Below are 24721 nucleotides of genomic sequence, written 5' to 3' on the forward strand. Positions count from 1 at the left end.
AAATAATGCCACTGATACTATCTTGATTCTCCTTTTGTAGTACTGTGTGTCTTTGATGGCAGGACTATTGCATGCCTAGAAAGAAAGAACTTGCATTTATATTCCGCCTTTCATGACCTCGGGATGTGCCAAAGCACTTTACAGACAAGGAAGTACTTTTGAAGTATTGTCACTGTTGTAATGTAGGAAACGCGGTGTTGCGTATGCAATAACTCATTGGGTTAGTACCGTGAACTCAATCAGATGCGACCTGACTCTACTTTATTAGCTCTCAAAGTGAGGATTAAACATGGAGGCTTTCTTTATATACAAGGGTTGTACGTGCGTGTCTGTGACCCAATGACCTCCAATGGTCACTCCCCCTGGTGGCAGGTAAACCCAGGCATACATACATTACACATGGCAGCCCATTTGTGCACTGAAAGATCCCACAAACAGCAATGAGATAATGACCAAATAATCTGTTTTTGTGATGTTGCTCGAGGGATACACATCAGCCAGGACACCGAGGAGAACTCACCTGCTACTCTTCAAATAGTGTTAGGGGAGCATTTAAGTCCATCTGAAAGACGGCACCTCCGACAGGGCAGCACTCCCTCAGTACTGCACTGAAGTGTCAGTCTAGATTTTGTGCTCAAACCTCTGGAGTGGGACTTGAAGCCACAGCCTTCCGACTCAAGAGACCAGAGTGCCACCCACTGAGCTAGGCGGTCACTTAGTACCAGTGTGAAAATGCCCAAGGTCTATGAATTGCCTGACGCAGGTGGGCTGCAGTGGCTGCAACCCTCTTTAGCTGATTATACACCGTGTGAGACCTGCACGAGGGCACCGGCTCCCAACATTGGTCTCACACAATTGGCACCAACTCAAACTAAACTTCCCGGTCTCGCGAAGGCTAGCAGTCAGTTAGACCTACTTAAGAAACTCACACACGGCTCTCCGCAGCTACCGGCCATGGTGATTCCGGCACAGTTTGAGAGTTGGCGCTGGTTGCACGAGACGTGCTCGCTGGGAGCTGGCGGCATTAACACAGAAGTGAGTCTGACATAAAAGCAGCTTTTGTAAAGGATGCAGTCAATCTCGGGTCATGTTCGCAAGGAGACGTGCACAGTGCAGCACTTTCTTTCAGTCTTTGATCTAGTGTCAATAATCCCGCAAATTCAGGCTCAGCTGTTTGGTGCAATTGGACTTTAACTCACTGCTTTCTTCATTTTCAAAAGGGGCAGTCAGTTACACTTGTACCCCATTTATATAATGGAACCGATGCTCATGGAAGAGGTTCCGTAACACAAGCAGATTTATTTGCAGTTAGCTATGTTCCATTTACACTTTACAAAAGATTCAGAAAAACAGACAACTGGGAGATTGTCTCACAAGCAGTTACTCAGAAGCCACATTCATGTCTTTGTCAATCTGACATTGTTGGGTTAGGTGGGGAAGGGCAGGTCCAAGCAAGCCAGCTTTGGCACAAGTGCATGCTGCCCCTGTATGGCTGGGTTAGAGGTTAGCGTACAGCACTGTAGATGTCTGCCACCCAATATAAATGGTGCAGCGTGCACAGCATGATGTCATCAGCATCAAGGAATCATACTTCTTAAAACATAAAAACAGCACAAGCTTACCACACAACGCATCATCATCATATGCAGTCCCTCGGAATCGGGGAAGACTTACTCCCACTCTTAACATGAGTTCTTAGATGGCTGAACAGTCCACTACGAGAACCATAGGCTCTGTCACAGGAGGGGCAGATAGTTGTTGAGGGAAGGGGTGGGTGGGACTAGTTTGCCGCACGCCCTCGGCGATGAGACTCGAGATGCTCAGTGCCCTCCCAGATGCGCTTTCTCCACTTAGGGTAATCTTTGGCCAGGGTCTCCCAGGTGTCAGTCGGAATGTTGCACTTTATCAGGGAGGCTTTGAGGGTGTCCTTGTAACGTTTCCGCTGCCCACCTTTGGCTCGTTTGCTGTGAAGGAGTTCCGAGTAGAGCGCTTGCTTTGGGAGTCTCGTGTCTGGCATGCGAACAATGTGGCCTGCCCAGCGGAGCTATCAAGTGCAGTCAGTGCTTCGATGCTGGGGATGTTGGCCTGGTCGAGGACGCTAATGTCGGTGCGTCTGTCCTCCCAGGGGATTTGCAGGATCTTGCGGAGACATCGTTGGTGATATTTCTCCAGCAAGTTGAAGTATCTACTGTACATGGTCCATGTTTCTGAGTTATACAGGAGGGCGGGTATTACTACGGCCCTGTAGACCATGAGCTTGGTGACAGTTTTGAGGGCCTGGTCTTCAAACACTCTTTTCCTCAGGCAGCCGACCACAAGACAACAGCAAAAACAACTTACTTGGTGTCTTTAACATAGTAAAACATCCCAAGCCACATCAAAGGAGCGTTATCAAACAAAAGGTTTTAAGGAGCGTCTTAAAAGGAGGAGAGAGGCCGAGAGGCGCAGGGAGGGAATTCCAATGCTTAGGCTCTCGGCAGCTGAAGGCACGTCCACCAATGGTGGAGCCATGAAAAGCAGGGATGCGCAAGAGGCCAGAATTGGAGGAGCGCAGAGTTTGGTAGTGAAAGCGTTTACTTTTACTTTGTCGCTGTTTAGGTTCAGACTGTGGGAGATTGACCATGGGTTAGCTCCCCAAGTTGACCCTGGTAATTCTGCTCACTCGATCCGTGGCAGAATCATAGACCAGAATTTATCCTGCTCCACGATTCTGCTGTTCAGATAAGAATAGCTGGGTTAGGAACGCAAGCATTGGGAGCAGAAGCACTTCCACCGGTCTCCTGGTTTCCAAACTAAACAAGCGGCAGTATAAAAAAGGCTCTTGTAATCTGGGCCTTTATTGCAAAGGGGATGGAGTATAAAAGCAGGGAAGTCTTGCTACAGTTATACAGGGTATTGGTGAGGCCACACCTGGAAAACTGCGTGCAGTTTTAGTTTCCATATTTACGAAAGAATATACTTGCTTTGGAGGCAGTTCAGAGAAGGTTCACTAGGTTGATTCCGGAGATGAGGGGGTTGATTTATGAGGAAAGGTTGAGGAGGTTGGGCCTCTACTCATTAGAATTCAGAAGATTGAGAGGTGATCTTATGTGGAGCGGGCAGGGAAGTGGAACCGAGTCCATGATAGGATCAGCCATGATCATATTAAATGGCAGAACAGGCTCGAGGGGCCATATGGCCTACTCATGCTCCTATTTCTTATGTTCTTATGACAATTCGTGGAGAGAGTGCCAAGTCTTATTATAAAAAAAGGCCTCAACCCAACTCAAAGAGGAATTAGTAATTACATAGAATGTGAAGCACAGAAACAGGCCATTCAGCCCAACTGGTTCATGCTGGTGTTTATGCCCTGTATGAGGCGAGAATGGTCATTCACTTAATTTTGCAACGACAGCAACAACTTGCCTTTAATAATGTAAAACATCCCAAGGTGCTTCACTGCAACAAATCAGACAAAAATTGACACCAGGCCAAAGGAGGAGACATTAGGACAGGTTATCAAGCGTTTGGTCAAAGAGGTAGGTTTTAAGTAGCGTCTTAAAGGAGGAGAGAGATTTGGGAGGTGAATTCGAGAGCTTAGTGCCTCGCCGACTGAAGGCACGGCCACCAATGATGAGGCGAGAGAAGTGGAAGATGCACAAAAGGCCAAATTTGGAGTAATGCAGAGTTCTCAGAGGATTGTAACGCTGGATGAATTTACAGAAATAGGGCCGGGCAGACCCATTGAGAGATTTGAACATGAGAATAAGAATAGGACTAAGTAAGAGCCAAATGTAGGTCAGGGAGCACAGGGGTGATGGGTGAACAGGATTTGAAGCGAGTTAGGACACGGGCAGCAGAATTACATTTACAATGCATTTTCTTGCCAGATGCCGAATTCCACAACTAAAAACAAAAACACTTATACAACAGCAGCAAAACAATGTGACCCCACTCAACTCAAGTCCGTCCCATCCCCATTTAACAATGAGCAAACCAAACGTCAAAGATCACAGATGATACCGTCCCTTGATAAGCATCTTGTTGGAAAAGTCTACAGGGCTGCTGCGAGGTAAGTGCTACAGCAATTGAAACAAGATCTGTTTAAAAGTTAATATCTCCCAAACATTCTGTACACAAACACAAAAAAAGTTCATTTTATTAAAAGCTTCTCCTCCTTCCTCCCCCCGCACAAAATGTTCAGACCAAGAAAGTCCTGGAAATGAGCTGATCTCACCTTCATCATCATAGACAGCCCCTCGGAATCGAGGAAGACTTGCTTCCGCTCCTGAAGTGAGTTCTTAGGTGACTGAACAGTCCAATACGAGAGCCACAGACTCTGTCACAGGTGGGACAGATAGTCGTTGAGGGAAGGGGTGGGTGGGACTGGTTTGCCGCACGCTCCTTCCGCTGCCTGCGCTTGATTTCTGCATGTTCTCGGCAACGAGACACGAGGTGCTCAGCGCCCTCCCGGATGCACTTCCTCCACTTAGGGCGGTCTTTGGCGGTCCTGCGACGGCGACTGGGCCTGGCTATCGGGCCTCCGTCCCCCCCTCCAGCGGCAATCGTAACACCTCCAGCGGCAGCAGATGCGCCTCTCCTCCACAACTGAGTCTGGACCTCTTTGACGACGGCTGGACCTCGTGATCTCACCCAGGGCAGTGATGGGGACATTATGATTAGCCTCAGTGTTCCTGGGCAAAGGAAAATGAGAAAACAACAGCCAGGGTTCCCGCTTACCAGCAATCCAATGGTGTGGTTTTCAAACAGGGGCAGAATTAGGATTTGGCTAATCTTGTCCTCATTGGACACAGGTCTGATTGCTAGGGTTAGATACATGCAAGGTGCACCACCTTCCACTGTACTCCAACAATGTGCCTTAAACCCAATCTCAGAACAGAATCACCAACTGCAATAGTGTGGACTTTTCCATTTGCCACATCAGCCTTGGAGCCAATTCAATTCGAATTGTCTACAGCAGATTTGCCCCATTAGAACCTAACTAAACCACTTCAATTAGAACCCTTGCAGACAAAGACATTATCAATCAGGATGGAATAAAACCCAATAATGAAGCAGTGTTAGTTAATCCACGATATCAACCAGAGCCTCTGACCTGAAATCCATTTACACTAAGCTAACAATGCATTGTTAAAAAAGCTGTTTTGTTAGTAAACAAATTGAAAAACCTATGATGCATTCACTCAACAAGTTTAATCAACAACAAATTGCATTTATATAGCACCTTTAACGTCGTAAAATGGCCGAAGGTGCTTCACAGGACTGTAATCAGACAAAGAACATTGACACGAAGCTGAAGAGGGAGCTTCTTTTAACAGGTGACCAAAAGCATGGTGAAAGAGGGGGAGAGACAGAAAGTTTTAGGTGGGGTATTCCAGAGCGTAGGTCCTAGGCAGCTGACAGAACGGCTACCAAGAGTGGAGCGAAGGGAATGGGGTTACACAAAAGACCAGAGTTAAAGCAATGCAGAGATCTCATGGGTTGTAGGGCTGGAGGAGATTACAGAGATAGAAAGGGGTGATGCCACAGAGGGAGGGATTTATTTATGCACAAGGATGAGAATTTTAAAATCAAGGTGTTCAGGGGCCAGGAGTCGATGTAGGTCAACGAGCACAGGTGCGATGGGCGAATAGGACTTAGTGCGAGTTAGGATATGAGCAGCAAAGCTTTGGATGAGCTCAGGTTTATGGACGGTGGAAGTTGGCTTGGAAAGCGTTGCAACAGTGGAGTCTAGAGGTGTGTGGTTTCAGCTTCATACCAATGCTACACTTGTAAGTCGGGTGTCAAGGCCCAAACTGACTCCAAAGCAAAGTGGAGCAAGACTCCCTTCCTGGGGAATCTCACTTGACTTTGCTCTGGTGTCAAATGGAGCCACGATTCTGGATTCGAGCTGCGTTTAAACTATAACTGTCAGTGAAATGTTCTTCGCTGTGCACCAGTTATAAGTGTAACAAGTGCTTGAAAAGAAAGACTTACATTTATATAGCGCCTTTCACGACCACCAGACGTCTCAAAGTGCTTTACAGCCTATGAAGTACTTTTGGAGTGTAGTCACTGTTTTAATGTAGGAAACACAGCAGCCAATTGCAAGTATTAGACATGAATTTGTGGACCTCCGACCCACGAAACAAATCCGAACCCACCTCCAGCCATCCAGTCGGATGTCTGGTCTTGGGCCTCCTGGCAGCCATCTACATAAAGGCCCACGGATCCCAGGGATGCATGAGGTTCGGAAGCGTCCTGGGATCATATGGGCCCGGTCCACCAATCACAAAGGAGGATTCCATTGCAGTCATTTCCAAACAGAATCCCCAAATAATTAAACAATTTATACAATTCTAAATATAAATGTTCTGATTTTCAAATTTAAATTTAAATTAAAAGTCCCTTCATTACACCAAATACAATAAAATATAATTTTTTGAAAAATAATTTTATACTTTTTAATCCAGGCCAATATTCGCACAAACGAATTTTACGTGGTTGTGCATTATTTGTTATTTTTAAATATTTAATTTAATTTAAGATTGATCATTACCCTTACACTGATGAAAGCTGGCCCTGCACCTGCTTTTACCAGCTGTAAGAGTTTCATGGGCAATTGCTGGGCAAATAGCCCCACTGCACTAACACAAGCGATTTTACTTTTGGTTCGGGAGATCGGTCAAGGCGAACCTTGACAGATCGTAGGTGCCGGGTTTTCACGCATGCGCAGCGCATCCGGAAACCCGGAAGTTGTAGGCCTTTCAGAAGGATTACAACGGCATACGCTCAGATTATGCTGTCGAAGACACTGTAAATTCTGGCCCATTGCATGACTGCAACCCTGCAATACCAGTACTGGTGTCTCTTAATCAAAGGATACCCCGCCCGCAACTGTAATCCCACTCAGGTGTCTCCAGTGATTGGCAACTGTAAGATTAAATAGCAAATACATTTTCCATTATGATCTATCAGTAATTCAACAGATTATATTGGAGGTAGATTTTTTCCAAACAACTGTACTTGTGTAAACATAGAAACATAGAAAATAAGGCCCTTCGAGCCTGGACCGCCATTCAATGAGTTCATGGCTGAACATGCAACTTCAGTACCCCATTCCTGCTTTCTCGCCATACCCCTTGATTCCCCTAGTAGTAAGGACTACATCTAACTCCTTTTTGAATATATTTAGTGAATTGGCCTCAACAACTTTCTGTGGTAGAGAATTCCACAGGTTCACCACTCTCTGGGTGAAGAAGTTTCTCCTCATCTTGGTCGTAAATGGCTTACCCCTTATCCTTAGACTGTGACCCCTGGTTCTGGACTTCCCCAACATTGGGAATATTCTTCCTGCATCTAATCTGTCTAAACCCGTCAGAATTTTAAACGTTTCTATGAGGTCCCTTCTCATTCTTCTGAACTCCAGTGAATACAAGCCCAGTTGATACAGTCTTTCTTGATACGTCAGTCCCGTCATCCCGGGAATCAGTCTGGTGAACCTTTGCTGCACTCCCTCAATAGCAAGAATGTCCTTCCTCAAGTTAGGAGACCAAAACTGTACACAATACTCCAGGTGTGGCTTCACCAAGGCCCTGTACAACTGTAGTAACACATCCCTGCCCCTGTACTCAAATCCCCTCGCTATGAAGGCCAACATATCATTTGCTTTCTTAACCGCCTGCTGTACCTGCATGCCAACCTTCAATGACACCCAGGTCTCGTTGCACCTCCCCTTTTCCTAATCTGTCACCATTCAGATAATAGTCTGTCTCTCTGTTTTTACCATCAAAGTGGATAACCTCACATTTATCCACATTATACTTCATCTGCCATGCATTTGCCCACTCACCTAACCTATCCAAGTCACTCTGCAGCCTCATAGCATCCTCCTCGCAGCTCACACTGCCACCCAACTTAGTGTCATCCGCAAATTTGGAGATACTACATTTAATCCTCTCGTCTAAATCATTAATGTACAATGTAAACAGCTGGGGCCCCAGCACAGAACCTTGCAGTACCCCACTAGTCACTGCCTGCCATTCTGAAAAGTACCCATTTACTCCTACTCTTTGCTTCCTGTCTGACAACTAGTTCTCAATCCACGTCAGCACACGACCCCCAATCCCATGTGCTTTAACTTTGCGCATTAATCTCTTGTGTGGAACCTTGTCGAAAGCCTTCTGAAAGTCCAAATACACGTTTGACAAATCCAAAATCAAGATTCAAGGAAAAAAGTTGTCTTTACGCTTAAATTCTAACATTATAAATGATTCTTCGTTGCAGTTTAAAGAGTTAGTGATGCTTGGTAGCTAACTGACACTGCTTAAGGTGCTTTTTCCCCTGCTAATTTACCAGTTTAAAAACATAAAATGAAGCAGTTAGCTGTTACAAGGGAAGGGCAGATGTCAGTTACTGCTCTTTGTGAATTTCAACAGCTCCCATTGTTTTGGCTGATTCCTTGCATAGATAAAAATGGAAATCAACCAGAGCAACTAGCTGACTTTACAGAGCAGGATAGTTGCTGCCCAACACAGACCACCTGAAGCCTGTTGCATGGAATGAAACATACACAGCCACAGATTTCCAATTTGTATGGAAGCATTATCCATCCCAAACCGGTGTAAAGTCCAATTGCAGTCCGAGAAACATAGAAACATAAAAAATAGGTGCAGGAGTAAGCCATTCGGCCCTTCTAGCCTGCACTGCCATTCAATGAGTTCATGGCTGAATGTATTTGGAATACCATTGAATTGTGTTTAATATTCTCATGATATTTTCAAACTGGCTTCACTTGAAAACCAGACATAGTTTGTCTATTGGCTCCAGCAATCCCTTCCATCCAAAGCAATGGACAAGTATTTGCATACAGTGGTGCCCAGGGAAAATTGCATGGCACCTTGGCTCAGTTGGTAACATTCTCATCCGAGAGAAGTCAATGGTTCAAGCCCTGCTCCCAAGATGTCAGTACCACCAGCGCTGTCTCCGCAAGATCCTGCAAATCCCCTGGGAGGATAGACGAACCAACGTCAGTGTTCTAGATTAGTACAACATCCTCAACATCGAAGCACTGACCACACTCGACCAGCTCCGTTGGGCGGGCCACATCGTCCACATACCCGACACGAGACTCCCAAAGCAAGCACTCTATTCGGAACTCCTACACGGGAAGCGAGCCCCAGGTGGGCAGAGGAAACTTTTCAAGGACACCCTCAAAGCCTCCTTGATAAAATGCAACATCCCCAACCAGCACCTGGGAATCCCTGGCCCAAGACCACCCTAAGTGGAGGAAGACATCTGGGAAGGCGCTGAGCAGCTCGAGTCTCGTCGCCGGGAGCATGCAGAAACCAAACGCAGACTGCGGAAAGAGCGTGCGGAAAACCAGGCTCCCCACCCACCCTTTCCTTCAACCACTGTCTGTCCCACCTGTGACAGAGACTGTAATTCCCGTATTGGACTGTACAGTCACCTGAGAACTCACTTTTAGAGTGGAAGCAAGTCTTCCTCGATTTTGAGGGACTGCCTATGATGATGATGACATAATCTCAGATGTTACAACAGTGACTACACTTTAAAAGTATTTAATTGGCTGTAAAGCATTTTGGGATGTAAATAAAGGCATGCAATGCACTATCTAAATGCAAGTTCTTTCTTTCTAGGCAAGCAGTATTCCTGTCATCAAAGACAAACTGTACTATAAAAGGAGAACCAAGGTAGTATCACCAGTATTATTTCCAAGCCCTCCATTAAATAAAAAGTATACTTCTGCCCTTAAAGAGGACTATTGGATTTGAATGCACAGTAGATATAACTCCACATGCGACAGTTTAATTGCACAGTATAGACCCAGTAGGACGAGTACTGCTGCGACTGGGTTCCAAGGGGTCTGGGAGGCAACACTGTGCAAAAGTTCTTCGTCTTCTTCTTCTTCTTCTTCTTTGATGCTCCAATACTGAGGGACTGCTGTACTGTCTGAGGTGCTGCCTTTTAAATGAGACATTAAATTGAGACCCCCAATCTGCCATAGGATGTAAGCGATCCCATGGTGCTATTTGAGTAGAAAGTAGCACTGAGATGAGGAGAAATTTCTTCACTCAAAGGGTTTTGAATCTTTGGAATTCTCTACCCCAAAGGGCTGTGGATGCTCAGTCTATTTCACTTCTATATCATCATTTTTTTTTTTTTAATACATTTCTATAAATGTATGGGTCAGAGGAGGAGGTCACCACGAACACATTGACACCACACCAACAGCAAAAACAACTTGCATTTATATAGTGCCTTTAACAGTCGCAAGGCGCTTCACAGGAGCATTAATCAGACAAAATCTGACTCAAAACCACATAAGGAGATATTAGGACAGGTGACCCAAAGCTTGGTCAAAGAGGTAGGTTTTAAGGCGCGTCTTAAAAAGATAGAGGTAGAGGGGCTTAGGGAAGGAATTCCATAGCTCAAAGCCTAGACAGTTGAACGCACGGCTGCCAAATAGTGGGGCGAAAGAAGTCGAGGGTGACAAGAGGCTAGATTTGGAGGAACACAAAGTTCTAGAAGGGTTGTAGGGCTGGACGAGGTTACAGAGATAGAGAGGGGTGAGGTCATGGAGCTATCTGAATATTAGGATGAGAATGAACATCTTTGCAATCATGACAGACATGGCATGCAAGAGCAGGGAGTTTATCCCTTGAACTGTACAAAACACCAGTTAGGCCACAGTTAGAATACTGCGTGCAGTTCTGGTCACATTACAGGAAGAATATGATTGCAGTAGAGAGGGTACAGAGGAGATTTACGAAGATGTTGCCAGGACTGGAGAATTTTAGCTATGCAAAAAGATTGGATAGGCTGGGGTTGTTTTCTTTGGAACAGAGGAGGTAGAGGAGAGACGTAATTGAGGTGTATAAAATTGAGGGGCCTAGAGAGAATGGAAAGGAAGGACCAATTTCCCTTAGCAGAAAGGTTAATAATCAGGGAGTATAGATGTAAAGTAATTGGTATAGGATTAGAGAGGTGTTGAGAATGTTTTTCACCCAGAGGGTGGTGGGATCTGGAACTCACTGCCTGAAAGGGTGGTAGAAATAGAAACTCTCATTGCTTTTAAGAAGTACGTGGACATGCACTTGTAATGCATTAACCTACAAGGCTATGGACCAAGTGCTGGAAAGTGCGATTAGGCTGGGTAGTTCTTTGTTGGCCGGCACAGACACAATGGCCCAAATGGCCTCTTTCTGTGCTGTAAATTTCTATGATTCTATGACAAAACTGCAAAGTCAGTGAGCACATAGAACAGCCCATGACTACCAGAGCAGAATATGTATAGTGGAATGCAAATTTTATTTTGAATCCCATAATTTGGATTTGAATTCCTCCAGCTTCTGAGGTTTTTTGATCCGCAACATATAGACTCAGGAATCTGAAACTGCTCATGTCCCAAGATCAGCCAGCACAGGTCATTGAAAAACAAACTAGATTTTACGGATGACTTTGGAGTTGATCTTAATGGGTGCACAGGATAAAGAAGCAAGAATATTTTTCCCATTGCTTTAAAAGATTCATTATATTTATTCTGCTTCAAGATAAGCAGACTGCCATTGGCTCCCTTTCACACAAGAACTTCCCAGCTACCAAACTATACAATATATTTTCCCAGAAGCACGATTGGCACATAGCACAGATCTCTGGAGAAAGTCCATCCCATTCTCCCTACAACTGGATTTATAGCTGTTCCACTTTATATAAAGTCTTGCTATAAGCATGGGGTTCAGTGATACATGTTTAAGCACTCTCAGGTCGGGTCAGTAAGTTACAGTATTCAGTTTCTGTCACCCTGAACAACTTGAATGATTGCCACCAACAATGAATTTTTAACACCACGTAAAACATTACAAGGAGGGTGTGTTGGTACACATGGGGCCGGCAACAGAATGATGAGAATTACCCTCTAGTAATGTCATTACATCTGTCTCCAAGCTCATATTTTTATTAATTTGCCTTGACATGACAGGGTGACATGCAACCTTTAATCTCCACAGTACAGTTATGGGGCTGGGGGAAGTGTCTTATGAATGGAGTTATTATCAACTATGTATACTGTTACTTTAAGCATGTTGCTTTGAAGCCACCGTTACACCCAAAGTTAATACTTTGTAGGATTTATTCCACTCAACTTTATAACAACTTACTTCAAGTCTGAAAGGGGACTTTACTGCCATTACAGGGATAAAGTTATTATTCTCATTCTTTTGAAAAAAAATGCTTTGACGCAAATCCTATGCAAAGTGAGTCACATGGAGCCCAATGGAAAAATCAGTGACTGATGTCAGTAACCGCACTTATTTATCTAACTGGACCCTTTAACTGGCTAAAAGCACATAAGAGTTAGGAAACTCACTCACAACTCGTCCTTCTTATTCCCCGAATGAGGCGGCTCATCCAACCTACCTTCGGACAAGTCTGTGCTGATGAATGAAGCGCAGTCTCCTCACCACTCGGCTGCCTCCACACCCGATCGCATTCACCACTAAAACTGAATGTTTGGGGATTTCCTAACTCGATTTTCGCCCTTTCCATTGGCTCGGGGTGAATCACATTTTTTCCATAACACTGGCCAATTGCCGCAATAAGGGATCGTCTCCAAGCATCGCAAGGGACGAAAATGAAACAGCTTTTTATTGGCTCCAGATCTCTCTTAGTTTGTTGATTAAAGTCCACAAAAAACAAACACAAATCAGTTTACATGACATTGCAATCACTTCTGGGAAAGTCGAAGGTATCAAATTATTTTCGAACAAAAAAGATGAAAGCTGTTTTCGAAAATAAAGCAATAAAAAATGTCCTAACCATCAACAGTGCCATGCACACAGCACTCCTGAGATATATATATAAAACATGTCTCTGTACAATTATTTTTGTTGTAAATTAAGTGCCCCTGATTAAAGGGGGAGGGGGAGGGCACACACTCCAAAAACGTTTCAAGTGCCTCCTTGTTTTTTTTGGGGGGGTGGCACTAAGAACACAAATTATACAAGTGCCCCCTGGCTAAAGGGGGGGGCACTAAAACCCCAAAAAACAAATAAAAAAATTACATTTGGACATTAAATCAAATCAAAATTTGGTTCATGTCTCTGTACAAGGAGACATGTAGTAAAGGAGGAAGTTGAGAGTGAAAACAAAGGGGTAGCAGAACTTGATTTCTGGGAAACTATCACAGAGAATGAGGGGCTAGTGTCTGCTGATTGACTTCCACTGGCAGGAGTGAGAAAAGAAAGACTTGCATTTATATAGCACCTTTCACGACCACCGGACATCCCAAAACGTTTTACAGCCAATGAAGTACTTTTTTGGAGTGCAGTCACTGTTGCAATGTAGGAAACATGGCAGCCAACTTGCACATAGCAAGCTCCCATACACACCTGGAGTATTGTGTACAGTTTTGGTCTCCTAACCTGAGGAAGGACATTCTTGCTATTGAGGGAGTGCAGCGAAGGTTCACCAGACTGATTCCCGGGATGGCGGGACTGACCTATCAAGAAAGACTGGATCAACTGGGCTTGTATTCACTGGAGTTCAGAAGAATGAGAGGGGACCTCATAGAAACATTTAAAATTCTGACGGGGTTAGACAGGTTAGATGCAGGAAGAATGTTCCCAATGTTGGGGAAGTCCAGAACCAGAGGTCATGATCTAAGGATAAGGGGTAAGCCATTTAGGACCGAGATGCGGAGGAACTTCTTCACCCAGAGAGTGGTGAACCTGTGGAATTCTCTACCACAGAAAGTTGTTGAGGCCAATTCACTAAATATATTCAAAAAGGAGTTAGATGAGGTCCTTACTACTAGGGGGATCAAGGGGTATGGCGAGAAAACAGGAATGGGGTACTGAAGTTGAATGTTCAGCCATGAACTCATTGAATGGCGGTGCAGGCTAGAAGGGCCGAATGGCCTACTCCTGCACCTATTTTCTATGTTTCTATGTTTCTATAAACAGCAATGTGATAATCTGTTTTAGTGATGTTGGTTATGGGATAAATATTGGCCAGGACACTGGTCTTCTTTAAAATAGTGCCATAAGATCTTTTACGTCAACCTGAGAGGGCAGGCAGGACATCGGTTTCCTCTGATCTGAATGATAGCACCTTTGATAGTGCAGCACTCCCTCAGCACTGCACTGGAGTGTCAGTCTAGATTTTGGTGCTCAAGTCTCTGGAGTGGGACTTGATGGGAGTGAGGTACAAGCAGTAAATGGGAACAGAAAGCCCTGGCTGCAGTGTATAGCTGGAGAAGATTGCTTAGAGTGGAGGAAGTCCAGGGCACAGGGAACCACTTCAGCTCGGCATTCCCGGGGTCGGCGTGCAAGACTTCCTGCAGGAAAGGATTGGGATGAAGTAGGGTCAAAACAGAAAATACTGGAAATACTCAGCAGGTCAGGCAGCATCTGTGGAGAGAGAGAAACAGAAATTAAATGGGGGTTTGTGAAGGTGGGAAGGAGCGTATTTGATGAGGGGAAGGGGTGAGGGACATAACTGGGCACTGCCACGAATTGGAAGAATTCCATCTTGCCCACATCGGCAGAAACAAATTAAAGCCCCAAAAGAAAGTTTCCTAAACAAATCTACTTTTATTCACTATGATCGATCCGACTGATTCAATTGGAAGTGAAACAAATGTATCGACAACAACGGACACCAACCAGAAGAAAGGCTCCTGACCAAAGCCTGGCCGGCGGGAGGTAGATTTGGAGACGCTCTCTTAGATTACGGGACGGCTCTTATTTTTTTCCCAGCAGTTATCCCCCGCCAAAATCCCCGAATTCTCGACAATAAATAACATGGGGAAATAACAAGAGCTGCGCGATATTCCAAGGTCCCGGCTCCGCTCAGTGCCCCGCCCGGCCCCCGGTCCCGGCACAGTCTGCAGCCTGGGGAACTCAGTGTGTTCCAGGGGAATCGGTAACCCCCCGTCCCAGTCCCCATTCCCAGCCCGGCCCGGCACAGCCCGCACACCCTGCCGCACTTGCCCCGGGCTGCCTCAGCCTCACAGCGAGGAGCCCCGGCCCGAGCCCGCTCCCAGGGGCGGGAGAGGCGGCTCCCCCCGCCGCTCCACCGCTGCGCTCTCCGGCAAAAATAAATCCCGTTTTTAAAAAAAAATCAAAATTGCAAAAACTCTTATTCCCATACCGGGAGTCGAACCCGGGCCGCCTGGGTGAAAACCAGGAATCCTAACCGCTAGACCATATGGGAAGCTCTGAGAGACACTGACACTGAGCTAACACCAGGGTAATGAGCCGACACTGAGCTAACACCAGGGCAATGGGCCGACACAAAGCGAACTTCAGAGCAACGGGCTGACACTGGGCTAACTCCAGGGCAATGGGCGAATACTGGGCAAACTCCAGGGCAATGGCCTGACATTGGGTTAACTCCAGGGTAATGGGCTGACACTGGGTTAACTCCAGGGTAATGGGGTGACACTGGGCTAACTCCAGGGCACTGGGCTAATACTGGGCAAACTCCAGGGCAATGGGCTAATACAGGGCAAACTCTAGGGCAGTCAGAGAGTTGATACTGGGCTAACTGCTACTGAAGCAGAGCGGATGTTTCCCCTCGTGGGGGAATATGGAACAAGGGGGCACAGCTTCAGAATAAGGGGTCGCCCATTTAAAATGGAAATGCAGAGGAATTTCTTCTCTCAAAGGGTCGTGAATCTTTGGAATGCTCTGCCCCAGAGAGCTGTGGAGGCTGAGTCATTGAATATATTAAGGCAGAGATAGACAGATTTTTGAGCGATAAGGGAGTGAAGGGTTATGGGGAGTGGGCAGGGAAGTGGAGTTGAGCCCATGATCAGTTCAGCCATGATCTTATTGAATGGCGGATCAGGCTCGAGGCGCCAAATCGCCTACTCCTGCTCCTAGTTCTTATGTTTGTATGTGAGACTGAAGTGCACCAAAAATTGAGGAGCAGATGCTTGAAGAAATGGAAGAGAGGCCGCAACCTCTCACACTCAAGGTAAACATGGGACATGGATTCCTGCTGGCCGCAGCATAAACTGTATGCTTAAATCGTTATTCCACGGGACTGCCCTGTGCAACACCCTCCAGGCCAACTTTCCAACAGATAAAGGGAGCACTCCCGCGTAGAGAGCCCTCGATTGGGGACACCACTTCCTCCGGATAGCAGAATGGTCCGCAAAGGCGTGTCCGGATGGCAGACGAGGATGACAAAGTGGAAGGTGTGCAAGAGCAGCCCGTACAGGAATCCTGTCCGTGGAAAGGCTCAGAAGGGATTTACCTGAGACGGGTCAAGTTGTGAGGCTCCCGAGGGAATTCCCTCCGAACGGGGGCAAGCTCGGACGAGTTCGGCTCGCATGCTCGCGACTCTTCGATGCACCCAGAGCCAGGTTTAGCGACGCAACGGTTTTTGCTGCGAGCTGGACATAGGTTCAGGACAGGCGTAACGGCAGCTCCTCTGGCACCATTCACCCCGCTCCTCCACCTTCCAGTCGGTCCCTGACTCTGGTTCCTTGCCAGACAGAGCCCTATCCTTTGCCAGCCACATGAATCCACAGTCATGGAGGTGTGGATTCCAGAGCAGCGGCTCCCGAGGATAGCCTTCAAAAAATTTGTTTCCCATACCGGGAGTCGAACCCGGGCCACCTGGGTGAAAACCAGGAATCCTAACCGCTAGACCATATGGGAAGGTCCATGAGACATTCAAACTGGGCTATCTCCAGGGTAATGAGCTGACACTGGGCTAACTCCAGGGTAATGTGCTGATACTGAGCTAACTCCAGTGTAATGGGCTGACACTGGGCTAACTCCAGGGCAATGTGCTGACACTGGGCTAACTCCAGGGTAATGGGCCGACACTGAGCTAACTCCAGGGCAATGGGCTGACACTGGGCTAACTCCAGGTTAATGGGCTGAAAGTGGGCTAACTCCAGGGTAATGGGCTGATACTGGGCTAACTCCAGGGCAATGGGCTGACACTGGGCTAACTCCAGGGCAATGGGCTGAAAGTGGGCTAACTCCAGGTTAATGGGCTGAAAGTGGGCTAACTCCAGGGTAATGGGTTGACAGTGGGCTAACTCCAGGGCAATGGGCTGACACTGGGCTAACTCCAGGGCAATGGGCTGACTCCAGGTTAATGGGCTGAAAGTGGGCTAACTCCAGGATAATGGGCTGACACTGGGTTAACTCCAGGGTAATGGGCTGACTGGGTTAACTCCAGGGTAATGGACTAATACTGGGCAAACTCCAGGGCAGTCAGAGAGTTGATACTGGGCTAACTGCTACTGAAGCAGAGCGGATGTTTCCCCTCATGGGGGAATATGGAACAAGGGGGCACAGTTTCAGAATAAGGGGTCGCCCATTTCAATTGGAAATGCAGAGGAATTTCTTCTCACAGAGGGTCGTGAATCTTTGGAATGCTCTGCCCCAGAGAGCTGTGGAGGCTGAGTCATTGAATATATTAAGGCAGAGATAGACAGATTTTTGAGCGATAAGGGAGTGAAGGGTTATGGGGAGTGGGCAGGGAAGTGGAGTTGAGCCCATGATCAGTTCAGCCATGATCTTATTGAATGGCGGAGCAGGCTCGAGGGGCCAAATGGCCTACTCCAGCTCCTAGTTCTTATGTTTGTATGTGAGACTGAAGTGCACCAAAAATTGAGGAGCAGATGCTTGAAGAAATGGAAGAGAGGCCGCAACCCCTCACACTCAAGGTAAACATGGGACATGGATTCCTGCTGGCCGCAGCATAAACTGTATGCTTAAATCGTTATTCCACGGGACTGCCCTGTGCAACACCCTCCAGGCCAAGTTTCCAATAGATAAAGGGAGCACTCCCGCGTAGAGAGCCCTCGATTGGGGACACCACCTCCTCCGGACAGCAGAATGGTCCACAAAGGCGTGTGCGGATGGCAGACGAGAATGACAAAGTGGAAGGTGTGCAAGAGCAGCCCGTACAGGAATCCCGTCCGTGGAAAGGCTCAGAAGGGATTTACCTGAGCCGGGTCAAGTTGTGAGGCTCCCGAGGGAATTCCCTGCGAACGGGGGTAAGCTCGGATGAGATCGCCCCGCATGCTCGAGACTCCTCGATGCACCCAGAGCCACGTTTAGCGACGCAACGGTTTTTGCTGCGAGCTGGACATAGGTCCAGGACAGGCGTAACGGCAGCTCCTCTGGCACCATTCACCCCGCTCCTCCACCTTCCAGTTGGTCCCTGACTCTGGTTCCTTGCCAGACAGAGCCCTATCCTTTGCCAGCCACATGAATCCACAGTCATGGAAGTGTGGATTCCTGAGCAGCGGCTCCCGAGGATAGCCTCCAAAAAATTTGCTTCCCATACCGGGAGTCGAACCTAAGACACGTGGGTGAAAACCAGGAATCCTAACCGCTAGACCATTTGGGAAGGTCCATGAGAAGTTCAAACTCGGCTATCTTCAGGGTAATGAGCTGACACTGGGCTATCTTCAGGGTAATGTGCTGATACTGAGCTAACTCCAGGGTAATGGGCTGACACTGGGCTAACTCCAGGGCAATGGGCTGACACTGGGCTAACTCCAGGGTAATGGGCCGACACTGAGCTAACTCCAGGGCAATGGGCTGACACTGGGCTAACTCCAGGTTAATGGGCTGAAAGTGGGCTAACTCAAGGGTAATGGGCTGATACTGGGCTAACTCCAGGGCAATGGGCTGAAACTGGGCTAACTCCAGGGCAATGGGCTGAAAGTGTCTAACTCCAGGTTAATGGGCTGACACTGGGCTAACTCCAGGGTAATGGGTCGACACTGGGCTAACTCCAGGGCAATGGGCTGACACTGGGCTAACTCCAGGGCAATGGGCTGAAAGTGGGCTAACTCCAGCTTAATGGGCTGAAAGTGGGCTAACTCCAGGGTAATGGGTTGACACTGGACTAACTCCAGGGTAATGTGCTGATACTGAGCTAACTCCAGGGTAATGGGCTGACACTGGGCTAACTCCAGGGTAATGTGCTGATACTGAGCTAACTCCAGGATAATGGGCTGACACTGGGCTAACTCCAGGGCAATGTGCTGACACTGGGCTAACTCCACGGTAATGGGCCGACACTGAGCTAACTCCAGGGCAATGGGCTGACACTGGGCTAACTCCAGGTTAATGGGCTGAAAGTGGGCTAAGTCCAGGGTAATGGGCTGATACTGGGCTAACTCCAGGGCAATGGGCTGACACTGGGCTAACTCCAGGGCAATGGGCTGAAAGTGGGCTAACTCCAGGTTAATGGGCTGAAAGTGGGCTAACTCCAGGGTAATGGGTTGACACTGGGCTAACTCCAGGGCAATGGGCTGACACTGGGCTAACTCCAGGGCAATGGGCTGAAGGTGGGCTAACTCCAGTTTAATGGGCTGAAAGTGGGCTAACTCCAGGATAATGGGTTGACACTGGGCTAACTCCAGGGTAATGGGCTGACTGGGTTAACTCCAGGGCAATGGGCTGAAAGTGGGCTAACTCCAGCTTAATGGGCTGAAAGTGGGCTAACTCCAGGGTAATGGGTTGACACTGGACTAACTCCAGGGTAATGTGCTGATACTGAGCTAACTCCAGGGTAATGGGCTGACACTGGGCTAACTCCAGGGTAATGTGCTGATACTGAGCTAACTCCAGGATAATGGGCTGACACTGGGCTAACTCCAGGGCAATGTGCTGACACTGGGCTAACTCCACGGTAATGGGCCGACACTGAGCTAACTCCAGGGCAATGGGCTGACACTGGGCTAACTCCAGGTTAATGGGCTGAAAGTGGGCTAACTCCAGGGTAATGGGTTGACACTGGGCTAACTCCAGGGCAATGGGCTGACACTGGGCTAACTCCAGGGCAATGGGCTGAAGGTGGGCTAACTCCAGTTTAATGGGCTGAAAGTGGGCTAACTCCAGGATAATGGGTTGACACTGGGCTAACTCCAGGGTAATGGGCTGACTGGGTTAACTCCAGGGTAATGGACTAATACTGGGCGAACTCCAGGGCAGTCAGAGAGTTGATACTGGGCTAACTGCTACTGAAGCAGAGCGGATGTTTCCCCTCATGGGGGAATATGGAACAAGGGGGCACAGTTTCAGAATAAGGGGTCGCCCATTTCAATTGGAAATGCAGAGGAATTTCTTCTCTCAGAGGGTCGTGAATCTTTGGAATGCTCTGCCCCAGAGAGCTGTGGAGGCTGAGTCATTGAATATATTAAGGCAGAGATAGACAGATTTTTGAGCGATAGGGGAGTGAAGGGTTATGGGGAGTGGGCAGGGAAGTGGAGTTGAGCCCATGATCAGTTCAGCCATGATCTTATTGAATGGCGGAGCAGGCTCGAGGGGCCAAATGGCCTACTCCTGCTCCTAGTTCTTATGTTTGTATGTGAGACTGAAGTGCACCAAAAATTGAGGAGCAGATGCTTGAAGGAATGGAAGAGAGGCCGCAACCCCTCACACTCAAGGTAAACATGGGACATGGATTCCTGCTGGCCGCAGCATAAACTGTATGCTTAAATCGTTATTCCACGGGACTGCCCTGTGCAACACCCTCCAGGCCAAGTTTCCAATAGATAAAGGGAGCACTCCCGCGTAGAGAGCCCTCGATTGGGGACACCACTTCCTCCGGATAGCAGAATGGTCCACAAAGGCGTGTCCGGATGGCAGACGAGGATGACAAAGTGGAAGGTGTGCAAGAGCAGCCCGTACAGGAATCCCGTCCGTGGAAAGGCTCAGAAGGGATTTACCTGAGCCGGGTCAAGTTGTGAGGCTCCTGAGGGAATTCCCTGCGAACGGGGGTAAGCTCGGATGAGATCGCCCCGCATGCTCGAGACTCCTCGATGCACCCAGAGCCACGTTTAGTGACTCAACAGTTTTTGCTGCGAGCTGGACATAGGTCCAGGACAGGCGTAACGGCAGCTCCTCTGGCACCATTCACCCCGCTCCTCCACCTTCCAGTCGGTCCCTGACTCTGGTTCCTTGCCAGACAGAGCCCTATCCTTTGCCAGCCACATGAATCCACAGTCATGGAGGTGTGGATTCCTGAGCAGCGGCTCCCGAGGATAGCCTCCAAAAAATTTGTTTCTTATACCGGGAGTCGAACCCAGGCCACTTGGGTGAAAAATAGGAATCCTAACCGCTAGACCATGTGGGAACGTCTGTGCAAAGTTGAAACTGGGCTATCTCCAGGGTAATGAGCTGACACTGGGCTAACTCCAGGGTAATGTGCTGATACTGAGCTAACTCCAGGGTAATGGGCTGACACTGGGCTAACTCCAGGGTAATGGGCCGACACTGAGCTAACGTCAGGGCAATGGGCTGACACTGGACTAACTCCATGGTAATGGGCTGACACTGGATTAACTCCAAGGTAATAGTCTGACACTGGGTTAACTCCAGGGTAATGGGCTAATAATGGGCAAACTCCAGGGCAGTCAGAGAGTTGATACTGAGCTAACTGCAACTGAAGCAGAGCGGATGTTTCCCCCCGTGGGGGAATATGGAACAAGGGGGCACAGTTTCAGAATAAGGGGTCGCCTATTTCAATTGGAAATGCAGAGGAATTTCTTCTCTCAGAGGGGCATGAAACTTTGGAATGCTCTGCCCCAGAGAGCTGTGGAGGGTGAGTCATTGTATATATTAAGGCAGAGATAGACAGATTTTTGAGCGATAAGGGAGTGAAGGGTTATGGGGAGTGGGCAGGGAAGTGGAGCTGAGCCCATGATCAGTTCAGCCATGATCTTTTTGAATGGCGGAGCAGGCTCGAGGGGCCAAATGGCCTACTCCTGCTCCTAGTTCTTATGTTTGTATGTGAGACTTAAGTGCCCCAAAAATTGAGGAGCAGATGCTTGAAGAAATGGAAGAGAGGCCGCAACCCCTCACACTCAAGGTAAACATGGGACATGGATTCCTGCTGGCCGCAGCATAAACTGTATGCTTAAATCGTTATTCCACGGGACTGCCCTGTGCAACACCCTCCAGGCCAAGTTTCCAATAGATAAAGGGAGCACTCCCGCGTAGAGAGCCCTCGATTGGGGACACCACTTCCTCCGTATAGCAGAATGGTCCACAAAGGCGTGTGCGGATGGCAGACGAGGATGACAAAGTGGAAGGTGTGCAAGAGCAGCCCGTACAGGAATCCCGTCCGTGGAAAGGCTCAGAAGGGATTTACCTGAGCCGGGACAAGTTGTGAGGCTCCCGAGGGAATTCCCTGCGAACGGGGGTAAGCTCGGATGAGATCGGCTCGCATGCTCGAGACTCTTCGATGTACCCAGTGCCACGTTTAGCGACTCAACAGTTTTTGCTGCGAGCTGGACATAGGTCCAGGACAGGCGTAACGGCAGCTCCTCTGGCACCATTCACCCCGCTCCTCCACCTTCCAGTCGGTCCCTGACTCTGGTTCCTTGCCAGACTGGGCCCTATCCTTTGCCAGCCACATGAATCCACAGTCATGGAGGTGTGGATTCCTGAGCAGCGGCTCCCGAGGATAGCCTCCAAAAAATTTGCTTCTAATACCGGGAGTCGAACCCGGACCGCTGGGGTGAAAACCAGGAATCCTCACCGCTAGACCACATGGGAAGGTCCATGAAATGTTCAAACTGGGCTCCCTCCAGGGTAATGAGCTGACACTGGGCTAACTCCAGGGTAATGTGCTGATACTGAGCTAACTCCAGGGTAATGGGCTGAAAGTGGGCTAACTCCAGGTTAATGGGCTGAAAGTGGGCTAACTCCAGGGCAATGGGCTCACACTGGGCTAACTCCAGGGCAATGTGCTGACACTGGGCTAACTCCAGGGTAATGGGTCGACACTGAGCTAACTCCAGGGCAATGGGCTGACACTGGGCTAACTCCAGGTTAATGGGCTGAAAGTGGGCTAACTCCAGGGTAATGGGCTGACACTGGGCTAACTCCAGGTTAATGGGCTGAAAGTGGGCTAACTCCAGGGTAATGGGTTGACACTGGGCTCACTCCAGGGCAATGGGCTGACACTGGGCTAACTCCAGGGCAATGGGCTGAAAGTGGGCTAACTCCAGGTTAATGGGCTGAAAGTGGGCTAACTCCAGGGCAATGGGCTGAAAGTGGGCTAACTCCAGTTTAATGGGCTGAAAGTGGGCTAACTCCAGGGTAATGGGTTGACACTGGGCTAACTCCAGGGTAATGTGCTGATACTGAGCTAACTCCAGGGTAATGGGCTGACACTGGGCTAACTCCTGGGCAATGTGCTGACATTGGGCTAACTCCAGGGCAATGGGCTGAAAGTGGGCTAACTCCAGGTTAATGGGCTGAAAGTGGGCTATCTCCAGGGTAATGAGCTGACACTGGGCTAACTCCAGGGTAATGTGCTGATACTGAGCTAACTCCAGGGTAATGGGCTGACACTGGGCTAACTCCTGGGCAATGTGGTGACATTGGGCTAACTCCAGGGCAATGGGCTGAAAGTGGGCTAACTCCAGGTTAATGGGCTGAAAGTGGGCTATCTCCAGGGTAATGAGCTGACACTGGGCTAACTCCAAGGTAATGTGCTGATACTGAGCTAACTCCAGGGTAATGGGGTGACACTGGGCTAACTCCACGGTAATGGGCCGACACTGAGCTAACTCCAGCGCAATGGGCTGACACTGGGCTAACTCCAGGTTAGTGGGCTGAAAGTGGGCTAACTCCAGGGTAATGGGCTGATACTGGGCTAACTCCAGGGCAATGGGCTGACAGTGGGCTAACTGCAGTGCAATGGGCTGAAAGTGGGCTAACTCCAGGTTAATGGGCTGAAAGTGCGCTAACTCCAGGGTAATGGGTTGACACTGGGCTAACTCCAGGGCAATGGGCTGACACTGGGCTAACTCCAGGGCAATGGGCTGAAAGTGGGCTAACTCCAGGTTAATGGGCTGAAAGTGGGCTATCTCCAGGGTAATGAGCTGACACTGGGCTAACTCCAGGGTAATGTGCTGATACTGAGCTAACTCCAGGGTAATGGGCTGACACTGGGCTAACTCCTGGGCAATGTGGTGACATTGGGCTAACTCCAGGGCAATGGGCTGAAAGTGGGCTAACTCCAGGTTAATGGGCTGAAAGTGGGCTATCTCCAGGGTAATGAGCTGACACTGGGCTAACTCCAAGGTAATGTGCTGATACTGAGCTAACTCCAGGGTAATGGGGTGACACTGGGCTAACTCCACGGTAATGGGCCGACACTGAGCTAACTCCAGCGCAATGGGCTGACACTGGGCTAACTCCAGGTTAGTGGGCTGAAAGTGGGCTAACTCCAGGGTAATGGGCTGATACTGGGCTAACTCCAGGGCAATGGGCTGACAGTGGGCTAACTGCAGGGCAATGGGCTGAAAGTGGGCTAACTCCAGGTTAATGGGCTGAAAGTGCGCTAACTCCAGGGTAATGGGTTGACACTGGGCTAACTCCAGGGCAATGGGCTGACACTGGGCTAACTCCAGGGCAATGGGCTGAAAGTGGGCTAACTCCAGGTTAATGGGCTGAAAGTGGGCTAACTCCAGGATAATGGGTTGACACTGGGCTAACTCCAGGGTAATGGGCTGACACTGGGTTAACTCCAGGGTAATGGGCTGACTGGGTTAACTCCAAGATAATGGACTAATACTGGGCAAACTTTAGGGCAGTCAGAGAGTTGATACTGGGCTAACTGCTACTGAAGCAGAGCGGATGTTTCCCCTCATGGGGGAATATGGAACAAGGGGGCACAGTTTCAGAATAAGGGGTCGCCCATTTCAATTGGAAATGCAGAGGAATTT

General features: G+C 48.4%; 1 protein-coding gene and 2 non-coding genes across 7 annotated transcripts in view; all 3 read right to left on the minus strand.

Annotated features, from left to right (window-relative positions):
• Positions 1 to 12497, minus strand: part of elf1 (E74-like ETS transcription factor 1) — a 272982-nt gene extending 260485 nt beyond the window's left edge. For 4 of the 5 annotated variants that reach the window (XM_070883077.1, XM_070883075.1, XM_070883074.1 and 1 more), the window contains exon 1: positions 12418 to 12497. The gene's annotated coding sequence lies outside the window, so the exon portion shown is untranslated. Of the gene's footprint in view, positions 1 to 12371; positions 12390 to 12417 lie in introns of those variants that run through there. The other variant, XM_070883070.1, reaches the window with a different exon arrangement.
• A 2644-nt stretch (positions 12498 to 15141) lies between these two features.
• trnae-uuc (transfer RNA glutamic acid (anticodon UUC)) lies at positions 15142 to 15213 on the minus strand. Its single transcript has one exon. It is a non-coding gene; the product is annotated as a tRNA-Glu (tRNA).
• Positions 15214 to 16595: 1382 nt separating this feature from the next.
• Positions 16596 to 16667, minus strand: trnae-uuc (transfer RNA glutamic acid (anticodon UUC)). The gene has a single exon. It is a non-coding gene; the product is annotated as a tRNA-Glu (tRNA).
• Positions 16668 to 24721: the final 8054 nt, after the last annotated feature.

This window comes from Pristiophorus japonicus, chromosome 6 (assembly GCF_044704955.1).
Source record: "Pristiophorus japonicus isolate sPriJap1 chromosome 6, sPriJap1.hap1, whole genome shotgun sequence".
NCBI lineage: Eukaryota > Metazoa > Chordata > Chondrichthyes > Pristiophoridae > Pristiophorus > Pristiophorus japonicus.